This window comes from Protopterus annectens, chromosome 12.part0 (genome assembly GCF_019279795.1).
Source record: "Protopterus annectens isolate FY-2018-M chromosome 12.part0, PAN1.0, whole genome shotgun sequence".
NCBI lineage: Eukaryota > Metazoa > Chordata > Ceratodontiformes > Protopteridae > Protopterus > Protopterus annectens.
The window spans coordinates 577,761,556-577,785,853 of record NC_056746.1 but is presented as its reverse complement, the minus strand read 5'-3'; the positions used below and the strand labels follow the sequence as shown (position 1 = coordinate 577,785,853).

Sequence of the window (24,298 nt, the reverse complement as noted above, 5' to 3'; positions counted from 1 at the left end):
GGCTTTGAGAGTGTGTGTGTGTGTGTGTGTGTGTGTGTGTGTGTGTGTGTGTGTGTGTGTGTGTGTGTGTGTGTGTGTGTCTTTGTGCGTGTGTAGTATGGAAGAACAAGCATGCCAGGCTAACCACCCAGCCACCCAGCAGTGTGGACATTGGTTCTAGATGACTGTTGCTGTTTAAGTGACACCCACACCCCATGTGCAAAAATGGGAAAAAGGGGCTGTGGCTGGATGGACAGATTTGATTTCAGGACTGATATGTTAAGCTGGACTGTCCATCAGCTAGACTCTACCTAAAACAAAAAATGGCACTGGCGCAGCAAAGGATTTAGGCAGTATGTGAAACCATTTCAACATGAGGTGCAGGCCATCCTTAGTAAAACAAACTGGACGATCAACCATCTCATTCCATGCTGACACATACTGGATCCCTTTTGTGAGACATCATTCATTTAACCAATTATTGAAACCAGTTATCTTTTATTTATATCTAGGCATCTTTTAAGGATAAGGAAGGATTGCGCCAGTGTCTTGCATGCATGGAAGGTTCTGACATGTCTCTGCATACCCATTCAGGATTTTACATCTGAAGTCATTCACTCCTGCATGCACAACTACCATATCATGGACATATATTTGTCCATAAGGCCCTTGCAGTGTCAGAAATACTGTTGCTTGAAAGACAGCTCACTGTAACCCTTTCTTTGACCAGCCTTGTGAGTGATGAATCGCTGTGCCTGAAAACAATGTTACCTTTCACTAAAACATTTCTGTTGCTGTTGTAATTTAGAGTGGTAGATTTGGAGTATTTTTGCTCAGCCTGTCCTTTATGACAGGTATGTATTAAGTGAAGGTCAGCGGCCTGATTTTTTGTTGAGACAATATTCTTACTTCTAGCAGACTTTAGGAGCAATTTCCTTACAGCCTCAGCATAAGGCATTTTGGAGTAATTAGTGAAGGACTGCATGGAGGAGTGTATGAAGTTCTTAGGGCAAGTTTTTGGGTAAGAGGGAAGCTTCCAGATTAATTAGGTATTTACACCTCTTACAAATGGAACTGTTAGTGTGGAGAAAAAGTTCATCTGTGGGCAGAATGATGTTAGTACACTGTTTTAAAATCTAGTGCTAAAAATCTAGCATCAGAGATTAATCTAACAGGCTGACTTTCAATTTTGTCCAGTACTTAGGTATTTATTTAAACCAAGTTCATCTCCTGACACTCACTCATTTAGTTAATGCAGTAGTGTCAAATGAAGTAAATTTTTGCCCGCTCATTCAGTTATTATAACATAACCAAAACCAAACACATTTCCTGTCATTCATGAATGAATTGTAGGAGACGCATGTGGTTGTGGTGTTTTTATATTACCTGAGTGAGTGACAGGAGATATATTTGCTTTTGGAGGTAGTGTAATAACTGAATGAATGACAGTATAGGGTTCGATTCCCTCAGCTCTTACTTGTGTTCTGTGTTACCTTGAGCAAGTCACTTAACCAAACAGTTCTTGGGGAAACTGGGAATATGGACTAGGCTCCTCAATGTGGTCCACAGGGCTGTAATCATAATAACTAACAGTGAACATATAATAGGTGTGTTTGGTTTTGGTTATGCTATAATAACTGATTGAGTGAGCAAAAAATGTATTTCATTTGGCACCACTGCTAACTGAGTAAGTCTCAGGAGATGTACATGATTAAAATAAATACCTAAACACTAGACTGAGATCAAAGTTCAGCTTACTTACCAGGATCTTATCCTCTGTGCTACGGAGGACCCATCATTTTAAACTTGACAATTTATAAATTAACATAAGCAACATGGTGAACCAAAATTTCTGGTAAATTTGCATCAGACTAAGACCTCTGTTGTTATGACAAGTTTAGGTGATTTGGAAATGTATTTTCAAGGACTAGAACTTCAAATTATTTTTTCACTTCAACATACTCAAACAGTAATGGAACATTTTTGATCACAAAGAAGATAATTACATGAAGAGTAACCTCAGTTTATGTAGTATGCCTGAAGGTAATGACCAAGAAATATATTTTCCATTCAGAGCAGTCATTTATTTATGATTCAGGAAAAGTTCTGTCTCATTGTTAGAAGCCCAGGTCTCAAAACAATAAAATGCCAACACCAGAAAGTGCATTGTCCAAGTAAAGCCTCCACATATACGACCAAACTCCTTAAACTGAGGGAAGAGCACAAACTCATATGACACAAGATTAAAAGATGAAAACACTTCCACAGCTTGAAAACAATAAATATTTAATATTCTGAGTGCTTTTGTCCCTTACAAATGAATTATGACTTCATCAGTTCCAAGTTCTGTCTTATTTTATTTATTTATTTTTATTTATTTATTTATTTATTTATTTACATTTGTTGACCTGGAGTGTCCAACTGGAAGTAGGTCTATTTTCAGCGGAGGCCTGGGGAGAAAAGCTCCACAGTTAAAATAAACAGACAGTAGTTGCATTGGATTACATAGCAATTAACAATTTAACATAGAAATTACAACATATTTACAGATGAAGAACATAGTACATTAGTAGACAACTAGAATCATTATCTGTGAAGTACATAACAGACATTAACAAATGTTACAATAAGAAGTTCCTGCTGTATAATAAGTACTAGGCTTATGAGCATCTGAGCTTACTATAATCAAGGTAGTTAGTGAAGTGGAAAAAAAGGTAGTGGTTGGATGGGGTGGGTGATATTAGATTGGGAGTTGCAAGGGCATAGCCAGCATGTTTTTAGGTGCGCTTTTAGTAAAGTTTGGAAGTGGGTGAATGATGGTACAGAGGTAATTGTGGGTGGGAGGGAGTTCCATAATTTGGCTATGGTGCAAGAGAATAGTGCTTCACTAGCAGAGTTATTGGCATTAGTGATTTGTTGCTGGATCTTAGTGGCCTGGTGGTGCGATAGGGTTGGAGTAGATTCTGGAGGGATGGGACATTTAGTAGATGGTTTACTAGTTTGTAGGCGAGTGAGAGCTGATACCATTGAAGGAGGTGAGGGAGTTCAAGCCAGCCCAGTTCAGCAAGTGAGAGACAGTGGTGACTATGGTAGGATGCCCCTGTGGAATTTGGCAATTTTGTTGTAGCAGGTCTCTAGCTTGTTTAGATTGCATTGCCTTAGGTTGGTATATATTGGAGAGCATAAAGTAGGGTGGAGATAAAGTGGGAATTTGCTATTGAAATCTTTGCTGCTTTGGGGAGAAGTTGCTTATTTCTGTATAATGCTCTTAGTTTTTTGTGGACTTTTTTTATGGTCATGGATATGTGAATGTCAAATTTTACTTTATTGTCTATTTCCACTACTAGCAATTTGGTGTGTTCAGTTGGGTATATAGTGGTGTTGTGAGAGTTGTTTTGAGTATGTTTGGTGGGTTGGAAGATGAGTAGTTTAGTTTTGTTTGGGTTGAGTATTAATTGGGCATCGGATAACCAAGTTTCAACAGAGGAAAAGGCTTCCTGTATGACTTTTTGCAGTTTGGGTAGGGACTGGGCTGAGCAGATGATGGCCGAGTCATCTGCGTATTGTATGAGTGTGCCATGTTTGGTGGCAGAGGCTAGATTATTGGTGAAAACAGAGAAGAGTAGGGATCTAAGGATGGATCCCTGGGGAACCCCTATGAAGACAGGTAATTGGGGAGATATGTCATTCTGCCATACAACGGATTGTTGGCGGTCAGACAGGTAACTCTGAAACCAGTTGTTGACTGATTGAGAGAAGGATAGGTTATTGAGGACAGAGATGAGTTGTTTATGTGGGACCATGTCAAATGCTTTAGAAAGGTCTAGGAAAGTAGCAGAAGAGAGATAGCCATTGGTTTTATGCTGAAGGATAGTGTTTATTTTATTTATTTATTTTATTTGCAGTTGGTTTGCCAGGATAGTCCATTGGGCCAAAATAACCCATTTTCAATGGAGTCCTGGGGAGAAAAGCTCCAAAAACAATTATCAAGGTTACAATAAGGTATTTAGTTTCAATTATACAATTACTAAGGACTTGGAAATACAGTAGACTAGTGTACAAATATATACAAATATTACAATCTTTTATAGCTGCAAACAATTTACAATATAGAAACTGAGAAGCATTTACAACTTAGGGTGGGTTACACTGGAGGTATCTTTCATACATTCAGGATGAGTAGCTTCATACAAGCAAGAGAAAGGTATATGAGCTGACATAGAACTTTTTCAATATAGAAACAGAGAACCTTTTCCATCTTAGGTTATATTTACACTTAGGTATCTTTAAGTATTCAGAAAAAGCTTAATACAAGCAAGAGCAAGATCTATGAGTTTAGGAGAGTAAGTAGAAATTCTCATTATGAATGGGGGAGGAGAAGTGAAAATTCTCAGTATGAGGAGATTATGTTGGGTGGGAGCAGGAGTATTCCCACTGGGAAATTAGGTGTGAGTGAAGGGATTTTTTGAATGAGAAGTGATTTGTGATGGTATGAATGGATGGGGATAAGGAGTTCCAGAGACGAGCAAGACTGTAGGATAAGAGATTTTTTCCAGGGGGACAAATTGGTTTATACAGTTCAATTAAGTTTTGGTTGTTAGATCTTAGAATTCTATCAGGGAGGTGCAGTTTGAAGGTAGAGGAAAGGGATGGGCAGAGGGAGGGATTGAAGATGAGTTTGTGTGCAAAAGTCAGTTGGACGTAGGTGAGGTGATTGGGTTAGTTCTAACCATTTTAGTTTGTGGAGAGCCAAACAGTGGTGTGAGGAGGACCTATTGGATGTAGCAAACTTGGCAATTTTGTTATAGCAAGAGGAGAGTTGTGTTTTGAGAGAAGATTGTAGGTTAGCTAGAAGTGGGGCTCCATAGAGGAGGGATGGGATGAGAAATGTGGTAGATAGGGTGAGTTTGGTGGAGGGTGTAAGATAACGATTCTGCCTGTAGAGTATGCCAAGTTTTTGGTGGGTTTTTTTTTTATTTAGTTGAAGATAGGAATTGAATTTAAGCTATCAATTTGGACCCCAAGTAATTTGGCCTCAGATACCAGTTCTAGGGGTGTATTGCTGTGACTAGTAATAGTGAAATTACGAAATTACTTGGATTGAAAAAGGTAGCTTTAGAGGGGGTGAATACCATTACTTTGGTTTTGGAGGCATTGAGTACAAGGTGATTTGTTTTCATCCATTGTTCGGTGGTTGAGAATGTATCTTGAGTAAGCTTTAGCAGTGTGGGGATGGAGGTAGCAGAACAGATAATAGTTGAATCATCTGCGTATTGGATAATTTTAGTTAAAGGGATAGAGTTGTGGAAATCATTTATGAATATGTTGAAAAGAAGGGGACCCAGTATAGATCCTTGAGGAACACCGGTTGGGGGTGTTGATGAAACGGAAGGTAGCTTTTTTTCCATCTCACTGCCTGATATCTAGTGGATAAGTAGCTAGTGAACCAGTTCAGAGAAGGGAAGACAAGTTAAGCTTGGAGAGTTTAGTTAGTAGTAAATTGTGGGAGATATTATAAAAGGCTTTAGAGAGGTCTAGTAGGAGGGTAGAGACAATGTGTCCTGAGTCCCGGGCTTTGTTCACAGCTTCCAGGAAAGAGAGTAGGGTGGTCATAGTACTGTGTCTTGGTCTGAAACCATGTTGTGTTGGAGTTAGTAGGTTATTGTCTAAGAGGTGTGGTAGGAGTTGTAGGTGAATACACTTTTCTAAAAGTTTAGAGATAGGATAGCGATGGGATGGAAATTAGTGATATTGTTGTTGCTGCCACCTTTGTGCAATGGAACAACAAAAGCCTTTTTCCAGATTTGGGGTACTGAGCTTTCTTGAATGGAACGGTTGTTTAGAATGCTGATGGGGTAGGCAATGGCTTCAGCAGCTATGCTGAGAAAGTAAGAAGGAATGTTATCAGGGGCATTAGAGCATGGTTTTAGTTTCTGAAGTATTTTTTTATGGTGGATGTGGGTATAGGTTTTAGTGAGAATAGTGGGGGAAGGCGGGATAATTTGGGAATGTTGATGATGGAGTGGAGATAGGGGGAGGAGCAGTGGTAAGGGGTGAAAAGTTGGTAGGTAGAGGATTGGGGTGTAGTGGGGGGGTATGGTGGGGTTTGAAGATGAAAAGGATGAGGTTAGTTTGGAGATAGAATCAATGAAGAAGGTGTTGATTTGAGTGGCCAAGTCTATGTCAGGAGCGTTAGGGTCCGGGCTAGGGTTATCTGATTTGTTGGGATTAAGGAGGGTAGAGATGCATTTCCAAAAATTTTGAGGGTTTGTTTTGTTGTTGTTTTGGATTATGGAGAAGTAATTTTGTGTATCGGAAATGATAAGCTTTTTTACTTTGTTTCTGAGTGTTTTTTATTCATTATGGGCTAGGGGAGTCCTATGTTTCTGATATGATGACCATGCCTTATCTCCAAAGTGCATAGTTACTAGTGTGTTTTTTGTTAGCCAAGGGGCAGTTTTGCTTTTTATTCTTTTTGTTTTTATAGGGGCTTGTTGCTCTAAGAGGTTTAGAAAAGTTGAGTTAAAGTGGGCGACAGCTTGTTCCAGGGGTAGAGTTTTTAGGGTGTATCAGTTGATTGCTTTTAGAGAGTTGGGGTTAAAGTTTTTTTGGCAGTGAGTGGTAATAAAATTGTGAGTTAGATGTAGGGGTGAAGTTAGTCAGTGTGTGAATATGGGCAAGTGGTCACTAAGGGAATCAGGCAGGGTGCCACTATGTGAGAAGTAATGAGGGTGGGAGACTAATATCCAGTCTAGGGTACTATCACTAGTGAGTTTTTTTGAGGGCTGAGTTATGGAGTTGATCAGTTGAGAGAAGTTGTAAAGATTAATGTTAAGTGGATTTGTGGAAGACTGTATTGCAGCCCAATTAATATTCATGTCACCCATAAGTATAGTTTTGTTGTTAATGTTATTGGAAAGCCAGGAGAGGATATCTTCTAGTGTAGAAATATTGTTGCCTGGGGGGATATAGAGGGAGGCTATGCATATGTGTTTGTGTTTATTCACTTGAAGCAGTGCCAGGAGTAATTCTGCATTATTGAATTGGGGAGTTGGTTTGTTAAAAGGGGTAACTGTTAAGGATAGGTATAGAAGGGCTAATCCACCTCCTTTTTTGTTTGCTCTGTCTTTTCTGATTATAGAGTAGTTGGGTGGAATTATTTCGGAATCTTTTATATGAGGTTTTAACCAAGTTTCAGAGATGGACAAAATGTCTGGTTTGTTATATGTAAGCCAGGCATGCAGATTAGGGATTTTGTTAACTATACTTTGGGCATTTAAGGAGGTGAGTAGTATGGATTTATCCATTGGAGGGGATGAGGATGGGCCTGGGTTGGGGTGTATGTCTCCTGATAATAGAATAGAAGTCAGATATAGCATTATGTTGGGGAGGTACTTTGTCTGCCTAGAGACAGGGTTGCATTTAGCTAGATTTATGAGGGATGTTAGTTGTTGTAAGGTTAGGATTGTTGTGAGGAGTAATAAGTTTATAAGAGAAGAAAAGATGGTGTTTTATGGGGTATATGCATGGAGAGATTGGGACGTATGAATGTAAGACAGGTAGGTTAAGATGGTTTGTAGTATGAAAGGATGGAGTGTGGTTATAGTTAGTTGGCTGGGTGAGGTAGTAGATATAGTATATGGTGAGAAACAGTACTAGATGAGTACAGAAGGATATGGCTTTTGAGAGAATAGCGGGATAGGTTATTGAGGGAAGGAATGTTGTGGATGGCTAGTTTACTAGGGTATGAGAGTTATAAGTTTTGGGAGGAGACTGAGAGGGGAGGTATGGTAGAGTAATGGTGAAATGAGGGGAGGAGTAAGAAGTGGGTGCGGAAGGGGGTAGACCTGAGGGAAGGCTAAGGGTGAACAAGAACCAATCTGTGGAGCACTAGTAGCTGAAGATAAGTCCAGGGGACAGGGATTAGGTGGGATAGGGGTGAGCCTACAGTTGAGAGAGGGGAGTAGAGTAAAGTTTATTATAGATCTAAGCAGATATCCAAAGAAATAAGTAATTAATAGATAGCAAAAATAAAGAAGTCATGAAACAGGAATTATGAGGAGAGGGTGCCGCCTAGTGGACAAATGCTTTAGTATACCTGTGGCTCCACAAGGTCAGATCCCTAGAATGGGAGGAAAAGGGAGAGTCTTTTGTAGACCGGAGGGCTAGAAGAGGGGCCAAGTATGTGGGGAACAGAGATGGGAAGGGTTAGGCTGCTGGCTGTCCTTGCAGGTGAGCGTGCTAAACCACCTAGCAGGACCTTCTGGCAGAATACAATCTAGTATGTAGGATTAGCAACGGTTACACATACTTTCTTAAGTCTTTTGATGAATAGTCTTCAGGGGGAAGCTTGGTCCTATTCCCGTGATGGAGAGGCTTGGTCCTATTCCCTTAATGGGGAATAGTAGAATTAATGTAGGTATGGGTTTCCAGCAAGGAGCAGTTGCAACAGTGTGAAGCAGGACTGTCAAGCTGGAGAGATGTTGAGACAGAAAATAAATGTGATTATAGTGCACAGAGAATAGTATATTAGCAATATGTAGCAGTACCAGAAGGTAAAATATATGCAGTTCTGACAACAGCTATTCAAATCAACAGAACAGTACAATGATGAATTCTCTAGCTGCGTTCGTTTGGAGTAAACTATAAGTAAGCTCATGGATAGTAGGCTTATTATACATCAAAATATAGAAAACATATGTTATGCCACAATGAATAAAGCTGTTTGAAACTTCAGGGCTAGCTAGCATTCAAGCAAAATAAAACAGAGTAAATGCAGTGTCCACCACAAAACCAGTACTGCAACTAGGCTGGGTACTGTTCTGATACAATGTCTATATACCAATAGCTGGTAAACGCACTAACAGTGCGAGCAGGATATAAAGTGAGGTATATACAATAGGTGCGCTGATACATGCTAATAACTAGTAAAGTAGTAAAGCAATATCCAACTGTTTACTTTCATTATTGAACAAGTATAATAAAATGACAAAATAATTCTGACCACATGCGAGTTAAACGCTAACCCAGGATGGCGTTTGCAGTAGTACATATAGCCAACTCACTTCAGTTCATTAGACAGTGTTTAGTAAAATATAAAGAGCAGTTAATCACTATTGTTTAAACAGCAGTATAATCGCATTTACATAATGGTGCTTACAGAAGTTAATGTAATTAACTCACTTCAGTTCTTTAATCAGCATTAAATAAAGCGTACATAGCACTTTTTCACTTGTCGGTGAAACAGCAATATAAACGCATTTACATGTGTCCGGACGCTAATGCAGTAATGTGGACGAGAGCGTTACTTTTAAAGTACTTTTAGCAGGCTTGCTGCAATCCACGGACTCGTTCAACACAATAACACTGATACACCTTTTGTTATAAAAATAAAATTGAATTTAGACTGGATTCTGGCTAAAAACAATAATAAAACAACTTACTGTAGGGGGAGACGCTACAACCAGGATGCACAGCAGCCAAGGGCAGAGCCTGAAATAAAGATGGTGCCCTTAGGGCCGGATGGTATTTATAGGCTTAGAGAAAGGATATACACGTTGGACGGGGAGGAGTGGAATGGGAAGCAATGTCAGAGTTGAAACCCGAGGGGAAGGCTAAGGGTGAACAAGAACCAATCTGTGGAGCACTAGTAGCTGAAGGTAAGTCCAGGGGACAGGGATTAGGTGGGATAGGGGTGAGCCTAGTGTTGAGAGAGGGGAGTAGAGTAAAGGTTATTATAGATCTAAGGAGATATCCAAAGAAATAAGTAATTAATAGATAGTAAAAATAAAGAAGTCATGAATCAGGAATTATGAGGAGAGGTGCCACCTAGTGGACAAATGCTTTAGTACACCTGTGGCTCCGCTAGGATAGATCCCTAGAATGGGAAGAAAAGGGGGAGTCTTTTGTAGACCGGAGGGCTAGAAGAAGGGCCAAGTATGTGGGGAACAGAGATGTGAAGGGTTAGGCTGCTGGCTGTCCTGGCAGATGAGCGTGCTAAACCACCTAGCAGGGCCTTCTGGCAGAATACAATCTAATATGTAGGATTTGCAACGGTTACACATACTTTCTTAAGTCTTTTGATGAATAGTCTTCAGGGAGAAGCTTGGTCCTATTCCCTTAATGGGGAATAGTAGAATTAATTTAGGTATGGGTTTCCAGCAAGGAGCAGTTGCAACAGGGTGAAGCAAGACAGTCAAGTGTAGAAGGAGACGCTACGACCAGGACACACAGCAGCCATGGGCAGAGGGTTAGTAAAGGAGAGTAAGGCAGTGGTGGTGCTATGGTTTGGTCGGAAACCATGCTGAGTACTGGAAAGGAGGTTGTTAGTAAGGAGGTAGTCTGAGACCTGAGAGTGTATGCATCTCTCTAGTATTTTGGAGAGTGGAGAGAGAATAGCTATGGGGCGGTAATTGGTTAGTTCTGCAGAGGGTCCGCCTTTATGGAGGGGAATTATATGTGATACTTTCCACAGTGTGGGAACATAACTTTCTGACAGAGATCAGTTAATCAAGATGGATACTGGGTAGGCCAGAGCATCAGCTGCAATTTGTAGGTATTCACTTGGGAGGTTGTCTGCTGCTAATTTGGTGGGCTTAAGTTTAGTTAAGAGTTTTTTTATGTTGAAGGTAGGTACAGGAGAAAAAGAGAAGGCAGTGGGGAGATTACTAGTTGAAGGTGTGGGTTGGAGGGGAGGGGGGTTGTGTTGTTTAGCTAGTGATAGTATGGTTTGTGTGAAGTGTGTGTTGAATGAGGTAGCAATATTTTCTGAGGAGTGAGGGATGTTAGGAGGAGGGGTACTGACTTTACCTGGGTGGAGGATGGAGTTTATGCAGGACCAGAATTGTTTGGGGTTGTGTTGGGAGGAGTCTAGTGCAGACTGGTAGTATTGGAATTTGTCCTGTTTTATTAGCTTTTTGACTCTATTGCGTAGTTCTAGAAATTTCTGTCTAGTTGAGGGGGTTTTGGTTTTGCGCCACTGCTCCCAGGCTTTATCCCTGTTTTTCATTTCTGACTTAGTGGTTTTCTCTAGCCATGGGAAGGGTTGTGCTTTGGTTCTGGAAAGTCTAATGGGGGCATGGTAATTAAGGATGCGCAGGAAGGTAGTATTAAAAAATTCAACTGTGTCATCAAGACTGAGGTACTTTAGAGGATGCCAGTTACATTCTTTGAGGGATGAGATGAATGTGAGTAGGTTAAAGTTTAGTTTTCTACATATTTGATGATAGATGACAGGTTTAGCTTAGTATAGGTATTTTTTGAGTAGGAATGTTGGGGAGTGATCACTGAGGCTATCTGATAAGCAGTCTGTTATATATGACTGGGTCTTCTCCATTCTTAATTTTTACGTATATATATTTAGAAAATAGAACATACACACACACTCACACACACACACACACACACACACACACACACACACACACACACACACACACACACACACACACACACACACACACACACACACACACACACACACACACACACACACACACACACACACACATATGTATGCATGTGGTTCACTTTTAAACCTCGAAATACTGAAATTGTCAAATTTCAGTATCTCGAGATGAAAATATCATAAGATAAAAGCACGAACCACGGAAATTATCCCAGGGCAAGTAAACACTTGCCCAAAACTACAAACAACATACCACAATGTTGTAAACCCACCTAGGAAGGGGGTTATGCCACCCACACCACCCTAGCCCCCACACCCCCAAACTATATGGGTCTACCTGATTATGCCGAAAGCGGAAAACACCGACAACGAGATAACCGACACTGGAAGATCGACAATGGAGAAGACCGACAGTTGAAAAGCCCGACGCTGAGAACACCGACATGATAAGGTAAGTGTGTGATAGGGACGGATGTTAGGGTCAGGGTGCGGGTAAGGTAAGTGTGTGATAGTGAGGAACATTAGGGTGTGGGTCAGGTAAGTGTGCGATAGTGATGGACTTTAGGGTTGAGGTGGATTAAGTGAGTTAGGGTTAGGGTGCAGGTAAGGTAAGTGTGCGATAGTGACAGACTTTCGGGTTAGGGGTGGATTAAGTGAGTTAGGGTTAGGGTGCAGGTAAGGTAAGTGTGCGATAGTGACGGACCTTAGGGTTAGGGTTTGGATTAAGGTTAGTGCATAGATAGTTGTGTATGTAAGGTTTAGTGTAGGTTTGTAAGGTTTATGGTGTGCTTGTGTTGTGTGTGTGTTTTTCGGATAAGGTCTGTGTTTTGTTGATTGTCGGGATTGTGGTTTGTCAGGCATGTGAAGTTTCATGATTTTGAACTTTCGGTTTTGTAGTGTCGGTTATTTTGTTGTTGGTGTTTTGGCATGTCTGTGTTATCAGGTAGACCCAACTATATATACCAACTCTGGGATCGCACTACAGTGGGGAAAAGGGCATATCTCCCCATGTTGGGCAAGTGTTTACTTGCCCTGGGATAAATTCCATGGTTTGTGATTTTAACTTATGATATTGCCATCTTGAGATACTGAAATTCAACAATTTCAGTATGTCGAGGTTTAAAAGTATACACACACACACATACACACACATAAATATATATATATATATATATATATATATATATATATATATATATATCATTACAACTTGCACGAAAAACAATAAACCTCAAAACAGTGATCATTTCAGATCTAGTCTAAAATGATAGAAAAATGTGATCACATTTCACTGTGGTAAGAGTAATTTCCTGTCCTGCTATAACATGATCTTGCATAGAAAGCAGCTAGCAGATTGAAGCATGTAGGAAAAGAGCATTCACTTTTTAGAGTATTCACTGTTATTCACAAACAACAAAAGCATTAATTCTTGATAACTTCATATATATATATATATATATATATATATATATATATATATAGATAGATAGATATATATAGAGAGAGATGAGATGCAGGGAAAGAGAGACAGAGGGAGATTAAAGATCATTTTACATCAAATCATGTCTTCCTTCACAGCTGCCTAAAGCTAGCATCACAAAATGTAAATCTTATAATGATAACCAGCTTGTGCTTCATTTCACTCATGGAAAAAGTCCATTTAAACATGAAGTGGGGAAGTGGTTTCCCAATTATGCTGGTTGCATAAAGGATGGAATCTTAAATTCTATTGAAATCTGCCCCCAAAAATAAATAACCAAACAAATAAACAACATGAAGGCATCTATAGTTTACCCTTCTGCAATGAAAGCATATCATTCATGCAGTGTTAAAGTATTTGATACTATTGAGGAAACACTGACTTATTTAGAAAATAAAAAAAAACAGACTGATCACTACCCAGAAAAGGATGGATTAGCTTCCATGTAAATGTAAATGTGCTATCAACACAGACCTTTAGCAGTCTAATACTCTACTCAAAAAGTGATGAAAAATCTACCAAAAATGTTTACTCAGTGAATATACTAATGTTTCATAAACACCTGATGTTAAAACTCATTGATTCTAGGACATAATCTGAATTCTACCTAGTTACAGCACAATAAATAATTTCAATTAATGCTCCTCGGGATTCCAAAAGAACTCCAACCACCACTGATGGCAAAATCTGTGGCCAAAATGGAGTGTTTATGAGATGCAGGAAATTGCTATTTAGATACATGACAGCCACAATGAGGAAAGCACTCATTATCATCTATTTTGCATGTTTCTGAATCACCCTTTGCTACTGTGCATGTAAAAAAGCACATTCCTGTGGCAGTAAACTCCGGTGACCTATGAATCATGTAGGCATGACATGCCACTTACCTGTCCCTAAGCTGGCATAACATCCTTTATGTATCCTCTTATTTTCCCGTTCCTCATGCATCATGAACAATTGCAACTAGTCAGTAACATCAGACATTGAAGTTTTATTCTTCTTACTGCACATAAACGTGCATGAATCTAAATAATATTTCCAAAATATCCCTTGTGTCATCTAGTGTTTCTCCCAGCTTTGTCCTGAAGCATCCCCCCACAAGGACACATCCCTATCCTCTTAACTGTCCCTGATATTTATGGAACAATCCTGCTGCTGCCTCTTATATAAGCTCTATCCTTGGTCATTCAGGACAGTTGTATCTAGTCAATATTGCTGGAAATAACAGTATCATATTTTTCATTGTGTATAAAGCACCAACTAAGAGAAGCTTGTGACAGAGCATAGCAGGCTAAGGTTTCTGCTTTAGGGTCAAGGGTGCAGACTTCAACCCGTTCCACTTCTTTGCTTTAACTTTTTGTTGTCATTGCTGTATTGGTATTTTTAAACTAAGATAACATGTGAGGAATACTCTTGGTGTCTAGTGCTGTTTCAGATAGTTAAATTTCTGCTTAAGATCTGTCTGTGAGTGCTCAGAGTATAGGCTTTGAATTTTTGTATGCTTTTAGGGCACAATATAAAGCAAGTATACCTGATATCTAGTGTTGCCCCCCTCCCCACATCATTCATGCTACAGAATGTTATTCTATTGTAAGTGCCTTTAATGTGTGATATAAAAAGAGTATTCCTGGTGTCTAGAGTTCCCCCTGCCCCACATTTTTCATGCTACAAGATGCTGTTCTATTTTAAGAGCCTTTAAAGCACAGTATAAAGACAAGCTCCATAGGGCCCCCTCAAATATTCAAACATTCAAAACATTCACACACACACACACACACACACACACACACACACACACACACATCCCCTAACTAACTCCTCTACTGTGACTTCCCATGCAGACACATGCACGCATACAGGTTCAGACACACACACACACACACACACACACACACACACACACACACACACACACACACACACACACACACACACACACACACACACACACACACACACACACAAAACACTAAATTTGTTAAACTCTTCTAACACAATTAAGTACACATGTTTTGGTTGTGTTCATTAGTATGGGCAACTGAGGTAAATTAATCACTTGGCTGCATAAATGCCTTAGCACAGGCATTTCCATGGGGGAGCACAACAATTTGTGTAGGCTGCTTCCTCAGAATGCCTAATTATTTTTTGTTGTGTGACACAGAGACAGCCCACCCTGGTGCTGCACACGGTAAAGTCGTGTTTGAATCATTTGGGTGTTGGTATAATGGTTAAGGTCTTTACCTTAGAGACACAAGGTACAGTCTTTGATTCTCATCTCTGAGGGAAATTGGCTAGGCTTAAAATGGCTCACAAGGGCAGGTAGGCTAACACTTACCTATAAGCCTAAGAGGTGGTACAACAGAAATGGTTACCACCTCGTGTACACCTTGCAGTACCATTTCTAAATTCATCCAACTGTTTATAAAAAGTAATGATAGCAAAACATCTCAATGTGTAAAACAGAACTGTAATAATGTCAAATTTTAGTCCCTGTTTAGCAGCATCTACTTGGAGTCTTCATTCAGCAATACTCAGGTTCAGTTTGAGTGAAGTGACAAATAACATAACAGTAGAAACAAAGGGATTTTTAACTTGGATCACACATTAGTTTAATACTGTAAATTACAGCATATGCATTATTTTTACAGTATTTTTACAGTATTAATATATCCACATCAGAGCTTGGCTTCCGGCATTGTGGACATTAGTTCGAGGTGATGGTCACTGTTGGTATGACACCCAAACTTGATGCACAAAACGGGGAAAAGGGAGATGATGTTGATATCGCTACCAATAATCAGGAGTATATGTCAGTGGACAAGAGAGTATACAGTTATAACTCCTCTTAACAAATAATGAATCCGCTGGTTTAGCCTTTTCTGCTCTGATACCTTTCTTACACATAAAAACAATAATTATTTTAATCTAAATTCAGTATTATCTTGTTGATGCTAAGGAATGGCAACACATAATATAAGGTATTTCTGAGTTGTTAAAGTATGAGTATCTTATAACAGCAAATCTTGTCAGTTGTTTTTAATACTGACTCACCACCCTCCTATCCAGTCACCATCACTATGACAAAATAAGATGTTTCAAAACCTTTTTAGAATCAAACAACAGACATCACAAAGTTAATAGAATCAGACATGCAGCAAGAATAAATAATATTAAAACTTAAATACAAATGATAAAACGGTTTACTGGCTGCAATAAACTGCAAGTGAGAATATAATTTCTATGAACGATAATCAAAATCTGACAAAATTCTTTAGCCCAAGCTGTGGTTAAGCTTTCAGTTTTGCTGCAGAGACAGAAGCATTGGCCTATAGTATTGTACTGTATTGTGCTAAGTCAAGATATGTAGTTGTGGGTGCTTCTTTAACCAGCTGCAATGCTTCTAATGTAGGCAATAAACAAATGAAAGTATAGTCACCTATTTATTTACTGTTAAGCACATAGTATAGCCTTAGAGACTGCTAGATTTCAGATCAATATTAATGAGGCATAGTTCATTCTTTTCTTCACAGTACAATTTTTAATACTGGATGATTTATGATGGAAATGTTCACCAAGTCATACATCTAGTACAGCTAAGGACATACGTATGCTCATATCAGACTTATTAGATCTTCACTTCTGGATGCATGTAGTATGTCTGCTACATTAGATGTCATACCGTATAGACCTAATGCAGACAGCTCAAAACAATGTCAGACTAGAGAGTCTACATACTATTTGTATATTTGAGTGGGCAAATTTAATTGCTATACATAAGAACTTTGACCCCAACAAACCATAATTGACTTTGTAGATCGATCAACAGTCCTGGAAAATGGAACCTGTAGAATAGCATTCAGCATCCTGTTTACAACTCCATAAAATTGGTATGCTGACGTTAAATAATTTATCAAATGCCCCTTCACTGTACAGTGCCCCATTTAAGCTCCATTACACCAGTGCACTTTTTGAAAACCATACCAGTGTTATGGAAATATAAATGGGAAAGTGCACAGTAGGGGGGAGCCATCACAATTTATTTTTTTACTGGTTCACCATCTAATAAATTAAGTCAGTCAGAGTAGGTTAATCAGTTCCCCCCAAAAAAGATCGTAACACTCACTTTAACAAATGAGGTGTAGGGAAGTACTGTAACACATATGTCAGCTTTGGCAAAAGTATAACAGATTTCTAATGGAGACATTAATTATGAAGTGTTTCCTCTATGTTGGAAAGTTTTCAGGTTTCTTTAATTCTAACCTTTCATAAATAGGTAGCAGTAGCCAGCAGCCTGCATTGCAAGAATGCATATTTCCTAGCAGCTTTGCTACCTCTCTTGTCAATTACTGTGTGCCATAGTGTACATACCACATGCATGCCAACATCCTTGCTTCCAATGTGATAGCCTGGTAGTGGATGCAACCATAGAACATGCAGCAAAGTGACTTAATACATCCTCAGATGACCTCAGGATTCAGACTGAACTAGCATTGTAACTGGGGTAAGAATGCCACAAAGCAGCCAAATGAATGAAACAGTCTCAGGGGGAAACTCAGCAAGAGCAGGGAGAATGAAAACAAGAACAGAAAGAAACCAAAGTCACAGCAGAGGAAGGGAAGTATCAGCCTAATGCAGAAGGAGACAAGTAGTGCCAGCAGTGTCAAAGGCACGAGTAATGGGGTGCAAACAAAGCCCTGGATGCCATAGTCAGCACTAAGTGTTTCCTCAGAATAAAGACAGGAATGGCTTTGATAATTTTATATGGGTATTTCAACAAATTTGTAACCAGCACCAAATTGTGCAGGAGGATATAAGAATCTAATTAATGAATTAAGGATGTGACATTGCTGATGAAATTAGCAAAAAAGGCTATCCACTATCAAGCTGCTAAGACACAACTGCACAAAAAGGGGTACAAAACATTACATTTATGTATAAGTGAACCCATGTTAAGCAGTCTAAACATCCACAGAAGGTTTTTCAGGTAATGGTGCAAAACACTAGCTCATGTACGTCATGATCTTGGGGTAGAATGTTTTCAATGTACCCAGTGGAAGCATGTATAGTTCAAATGTCCACTGTGACAGCATGGGGGACAGCAATGTTAGGGAGCTAACAGAGGTGACACCATGGATGTCATGAGTCATCTCAAAACTGCAGCTTCTCCTAATTATCACAAGGGGCCGTATCACATTGGAAGGTAAAAAAAAAATATTTGTTTTTATATACTAAGGATCACATCACACTACAGAAGGGGAAAACATATACCTTTGACTTGCCTTAAGAGTACTACTTGTCAGCGAAATGAGTTTTAGGTGAAATGAACTTTAGGTGATTTGGTCTCAGTGAAATGGGTGTCAGTGAAATGGTCTTTCAGTGAAGTGATATGAATCCACACACACACACACGCACACACACACACACACACACACACACACACACACACATATATATATATATATATATTAGTATATATGATTTATTATCAAATGTCATCTACAATTGTCAACCTGCACACTACCAAATAAATCCCAGTGACTACAAACTTCTTTGCACAGTTCAACCAGCTGCACCACTACTAATTGCAAATGCACTTTTCTTCATGCCTTGCAACTGAAACCACGTATTTCACCATTGCAATGTGCATTCTAACTACCAACTGCAAAAGTAAAAGAAATAACATTGCTTTTGCAACCAGTAAGTGGAATAGACATACAAAAACACAGATCATCCCCCGGATTCAGCAAGCAGCCATGCAGGAATAAGTTATTCCTGCACAGCATAGACCGTCCCTGCACAGCACAGCAGCATGCCATGCATATGTATGAAGCCACGTTGCTGTGCTGTAAAACAGACACAGTTCCATGTATGAGTGCAGGGAGTGTGTCTGAGAGCAGAGCTCTCACAATATACACACCCTCCACAATCCAGAATTGCCTTTTGGCAATTTAAAATGAGCGAGAATGCTCGTAACACCCCCAACCCATCAGGATAACAAATCTGGTCAAAGCCATAAGGGACAATCGTCTCTACCAAGACAAATGTTAGAATAACACATTTAGCATAAACACATAGAGCATACCTCCCAACCTGTCAGAGTAAGGAATGTGGACAAAACCAAAAGGTACAATCGTCCTACAAAGCAGAAAGTTGATAGAATAACAGTTTCAGCAGTAACATGGAGATTCTGAAGGGTACAAATAAAATAACACAACAAATATATTTTTTAAACATGCAATAATGTTTAAGCGTAGCTGTGCAGGTGTGCCCGTTGCTTAGCTATGCTTAGTCCAGCTTAAAGAGCACAAGAAGTTAAATAGCAAGAGACATCCAATATAAGCAGTATTGCAATAGTGTAGTGATTAGAGCATAACTTTGCAAACAGCCATTCCTGGTTCAATCCCCACTGTAACCAATTTGTATTTTATATATGAAAGCAGTGCATAAACATTTATTTTATGATTAGCTACTAAATAACATATATTTATTAACCAGAGTACTGAAGTAGGTCCAGATGTGAGGTGTCATTTTAATAAAGTTGTAAAACTCCCATATAAACACAAGTGCCCCATACAGTATAGTCACACATGAATAAATGTAATGAAAGCACATTGGGGGATATACTATTCATACTTTACCAAACTTGGACGATTGGTTAAAAGAACCTGACAATTTTGTTAATATACAGCAGTATTCTTCTAATAATGGAAGAAATGAATGTGCTGTTTTGGACATTGACACTGGGGACATTTCTAGCAAGTTAAAAGTCTATGATGCAAAGTTATTTAAATATAAAAAGTTACAAATTGAAGTTCAATATTTAACTGAATGTTCTAAAAGGAAACAGGTACCTAAGGGGCTCCGACAATGGAAGTTCCCCATGGGTGTTATTATTAACTCTGCATTTTATAAAACTTTGACTTGTTTATTTGATAAGCATAGTATTGAATATATGGAGTGTCTGATTATTTACTATAATGAACAAATAGAGCTTTTGAAAAAGGAACTTGCAGAGATTGATAACCTTATAAGGAATGATCCTAATTTTCCCAGGTATAGATTTGACTTTTTAAGAATATTTTCCAGTATGGAAAATGTATTGGGGAAAATACAGGAAAATAAAAGGAAGAAACTTAAAAGAGATTATGAGGTTTATGAGAAGGGTTCACCCTATCCACCACCTCCACCAGTGGGGAATAATAGGTTAAAAATAAACACTAATGTGAACAATGTTGCATTCTGTGACAACGTAAATGAGGGTATTAGTAATAATTTAAATCAGAATACTAACCCTACCCCAGTTATTAGGAGAAGTGAACGTATTGCTAGTAAATCTAGAAAACCATCTTTTAATAATCAAAATGATGACGCTGACTTCTTTGTGGGGGAGGGGGATTTTCAAATACCCTCAGGGGCCATTCAGAAACAACGGCCTTACCAGAACAGGAATCAGGGACAGTGGAAGAAGAGGAAGAACAACAGGAGGAAACGTTAGGCCCTTAATTTTGTTCAGGTACCAACAATTTCCCTTCTGTTTTGTTTAATTCCACAGGGGATTTTAAAATCTTTAACTACTCTTCTTCTTTTTTACCTGAAATAGGTCTAATTGATATTCTGGCTAAAGGTTTGACATTTGTTCCTTCAACCCATTTTAAGGTGGAAAAAGCCTTGGTAGATTTAAAAATCTTTACTAGGAAGTTAAATTTAAACTCATTATTCAACAGCCAGCATTCTGTAAATTCTGGTATGGAATTGAGGATACCAAGTGTATTTAACCCCATATTGCATCCTACCTTGGCCTTGTTCGGAAAAGTTTGTGAGAATGACATCAGGAACTTAGCGGAAGCCCCTATGAAGCCCAAGGACATTAATTTAACCAGAGCAGAGAGGGACATTCTTGAAAGTTTGAAATTTACAGATGTCAGAATCATGAAACCAGACAAGGGAGGGGGCTTGGTTTTCATGGATAGGGATGATTACATCAGCAGTATGAATGAATTGCTTGGAACTGATTCTTACTCAGAAGTATCTCTGAATGAGATGAATGGGGCAATCCGTAAAGTTTCCGGTTTTGTTAGGGACTTATTTATAGATGGCCGTATCGACATGGATACTTTTAGATACTTGGATATTTCCTTTCCTTTAACTCCATGCTTGTTTGGATTACCTAAAATCCACAAAAACATTGAAAAGCCACCCTTCCGCCCTATCATTGATGGTCGTCAATCAATCACTTTTGGTTGTGCTAAATTCATTGACATAAAGTTGCAAAAGGTTTTGAAAAGTGAACATCAAGTGTGTAAGGATTCATGGGCTTTTTTGAAAGCCATAAATGAGATACCCTTTGATAGTCAAAACAATTTCCTTACTATTGACGTCTGTGATTTGTACACATCCATACCCCACGATATTGGGTGTGATTGGGTTAGGGACTTTCTTATACATAAACAAGTTGAATATGAGGAAATTGACAACATTATATACCTGTTGGATGTAGTATTGAAAAACAATTACTTCCTTTTTAATAAAAAGATTTATTTACAGAAGTCAGGGGTGGCGATGGGTTCACCGTGTGGGGCCACCTTTGCAAATATTGTAATGGCCTTTTGGGAGAACAAATTCCTATTCACTGACTCGATTTACATCCAAAATGCTATCTGGTACACCAGATATTTGGATGATATTTTTATCTTATGGAGAGGTGATAGGACCTCAGTGGAATCTCTGCTTGAATCTGTAGTTAGTAAGACCGATTTTTTAAAGTTTACCTGGGAGTTTAGTTCTGATAATATTTCATTCCTGGATGTTTCTTTAAGGAAGGATGTGACTTCTAAGTACATTAAGTCTAGAATATTTAGAAAATCAACATATTCTAATTCCTTCCTTCACTTTTCAAGTTGCCACCCCTATTACCAAAAGAGGGGTATAGTGAAGGGGCAACTTGTAAGGGCATCCAGGATGACTAGCTTGGATTCTGATTTCTATGAAGAATGTGAAATTCTGAAAGGGATGTTTAGGAAGAGAGAATATCCGGATAAATTATTGAATAGTTTGATAGATGAAGTCACTAGGAAAAGACTCAGTGGTGACTTTTTTCCTCTTTTATCTACTAATAAACTTGACCCTAGTGTTGAATTAGGTCTTAATGAACATTCGGGGCTAGAAGTAAATAATCTAGGCCCAGTATATAATCAGGAGAAAAGGCCTGAATGTTTACTTTCTAATTTCATTACTACTTTCTTTGAAGGGGCAGGAAGTCTGAAACACATTTTTGAGAAAAATTGGTGTTTCTTACTTAATGATGTTGAAATTAACAAAATTGTTGCACCGGTACCTAGATTTACTTATAGAAGGGGTTTGAACCTGAAAGAGATTTTGGAACAAGGGGGTAATTCCACTTACAAACCCCATTGTGGTATGTATAAATGTGAATCTTGTTCTTGGTGTAAATACGTTAAAACTGCTGGGTCCATCCAAATAAGGAAGCATAGGATTTATATTAATAATAAATTCAATTGCAATTCCAAAGGTGTGATTTATTTGGGAATCTGTGCCCTTTGCACATCATTTTATGTGGGCAAAACAGATAGAAGCTTCAAGAATCGTATTCGTGAACATATTTATGCTATTAATAAACTGAATCCCCTTAATGCTTTGGCTAGGCATGTTACACATAACCCTGGCCACAACTTTCAGTTTGTGATTATTGATTGTGTTTATAACACCGAGAGGGGAGGTCCATCTAGCCTAAAACTGGAAGAGAAAGAAATTTTGTGGCAGCTTAAGCTTGATGCAAATGCACCACCAGGGCTGAATTAAATGATTTCAATTAAAAGTTTGTTGAAATTAAAAGCACTCTGCAGGTAGTTGGTAACATTATGTATATGTATTCATGCATTTAAATGTATTATATTTTATAAAGGGTATTAATTTTTAACAATAAGTAGTTAATATTTAGTTATTTGGTTCTATATGTGTATTTCTTTCTTTAAAAATTAAGTGTTTTATTGAATAATTGAATTGTATAATTATGACATCATAATATATTACACTATTTAAAGAATGTAATATGTTGGCTGTTTTATCTGAAGAAATTTACAATTTGCCAGTAAACGAAAGCGCTAATCAACTTGAACAGTTGCCAGTGTGGTTTGTCTTCAATTTTGGTTTTTTATAAGGGACAATCATCTCTACCAAGACAAATGTTGTTAGAATAACACATTTAGCATAAACACATAGAGCACACCTCCCAACTTGTCAGAGTAAGGAATGTGGACAAAACCAAAAGGTACAATCGTCCCACAAAGCAGAAAGTTGATAGAATAACAGGTTCAGCAGTAACATGGAGATTCTGAAGGGTACAAATAAAATAACACAACAAATATTTTTTTTTAAATATGCAATAAAGTTTAAGCATAGCTGTGTGGGTGTGTGCCCATTGCTTAGCTATGCTTAGTCCAGCTTAAACAGCGCAAGAAGTTAAATAGCAAGAGACATCCAATATAAGCAGTATTGCAATAGTGTAATGATTAGAGCATAACTTTGCAAACAGCCATTCCTGGTTCAATCATCACTGTAACCAATTTGTATTTTACATGTGAAAGCAGTGCATAAACATTTATTTTATGATTAGCTACTAAATAACATATATTTATTAACCAGAGTACTGAAGTAGGTCCAGATGTGAGGTGTCAGTTTAATAAAGTTGTAAAACTCCCATATAAACACAAGTGCCCCATACAGTATAGTCACACATGAATAAATGTAATGAAAGCACATTGGGGGATGTCAGGGACAGTAAACAAAAGTATAATATGTAATGAATGATGAATCAATGCCATACATCAGATAGTCTATAAAATAAACAAATAAGCAATGCTAAGCATTGCACAGCTCTGCTTACCAGGTGTAAGCATTGTGTAAATATGACTGCTAAGCAATGAGTAGCCCAGCTAAGTGGATTTGCCCATTGATAAGCAGTGCTGAATCTGCCCCCTTTAAGCACTGCCAACCTTAGCTAAACAGGTTTGCCCGTAGCTTAGCTTAGCTCAGCATAGTCAAAACCGTCCAATCATGGCAAAGGGTGGGAAATCAGCCATATTTAAACCCCAAAGGTGGGAATACAACTCATAACTGGTTGCAGTTTCCCACTGTAGGCAGTATGGCATGAGTTTTTGAGGTCATGCACTTCGGGGCACAGCGCTGGGGCATACAGGAGTCCAACGTCAAGGTAGGACTCCTGGTGCAAAATCATGATGAGAGATGCTGCAGGGCCAGTACCAGGGCTCACAATATAAAACAGAAGTGTGGGACCATCTCGCCCATAATCTCACCAGTGCCACTGGTATCATTCAGACTGGTGAGCAGGTCTGGCACCATTATGCCAACTTGAAGTTGAGAAAGAGGGAGCTCTTGGATGAGTGGGTCCAAGA

General features: G+C 38.7%; 1 protein-coding gene across 3 annotated transcripts in view; it reads left to right on the top strand.

Moving 5' to 3' along the window:
* LOC122816727 (cytochrome P450 2K1-like) overlaps window positions 1-24,298 on the top strand; it is a 657,641-nt gene that overhangs the window by 152,003 nt on the left and 481,340 nt on the right. The gene's annotated exons all lie outside the window — the stretch shown is intronic.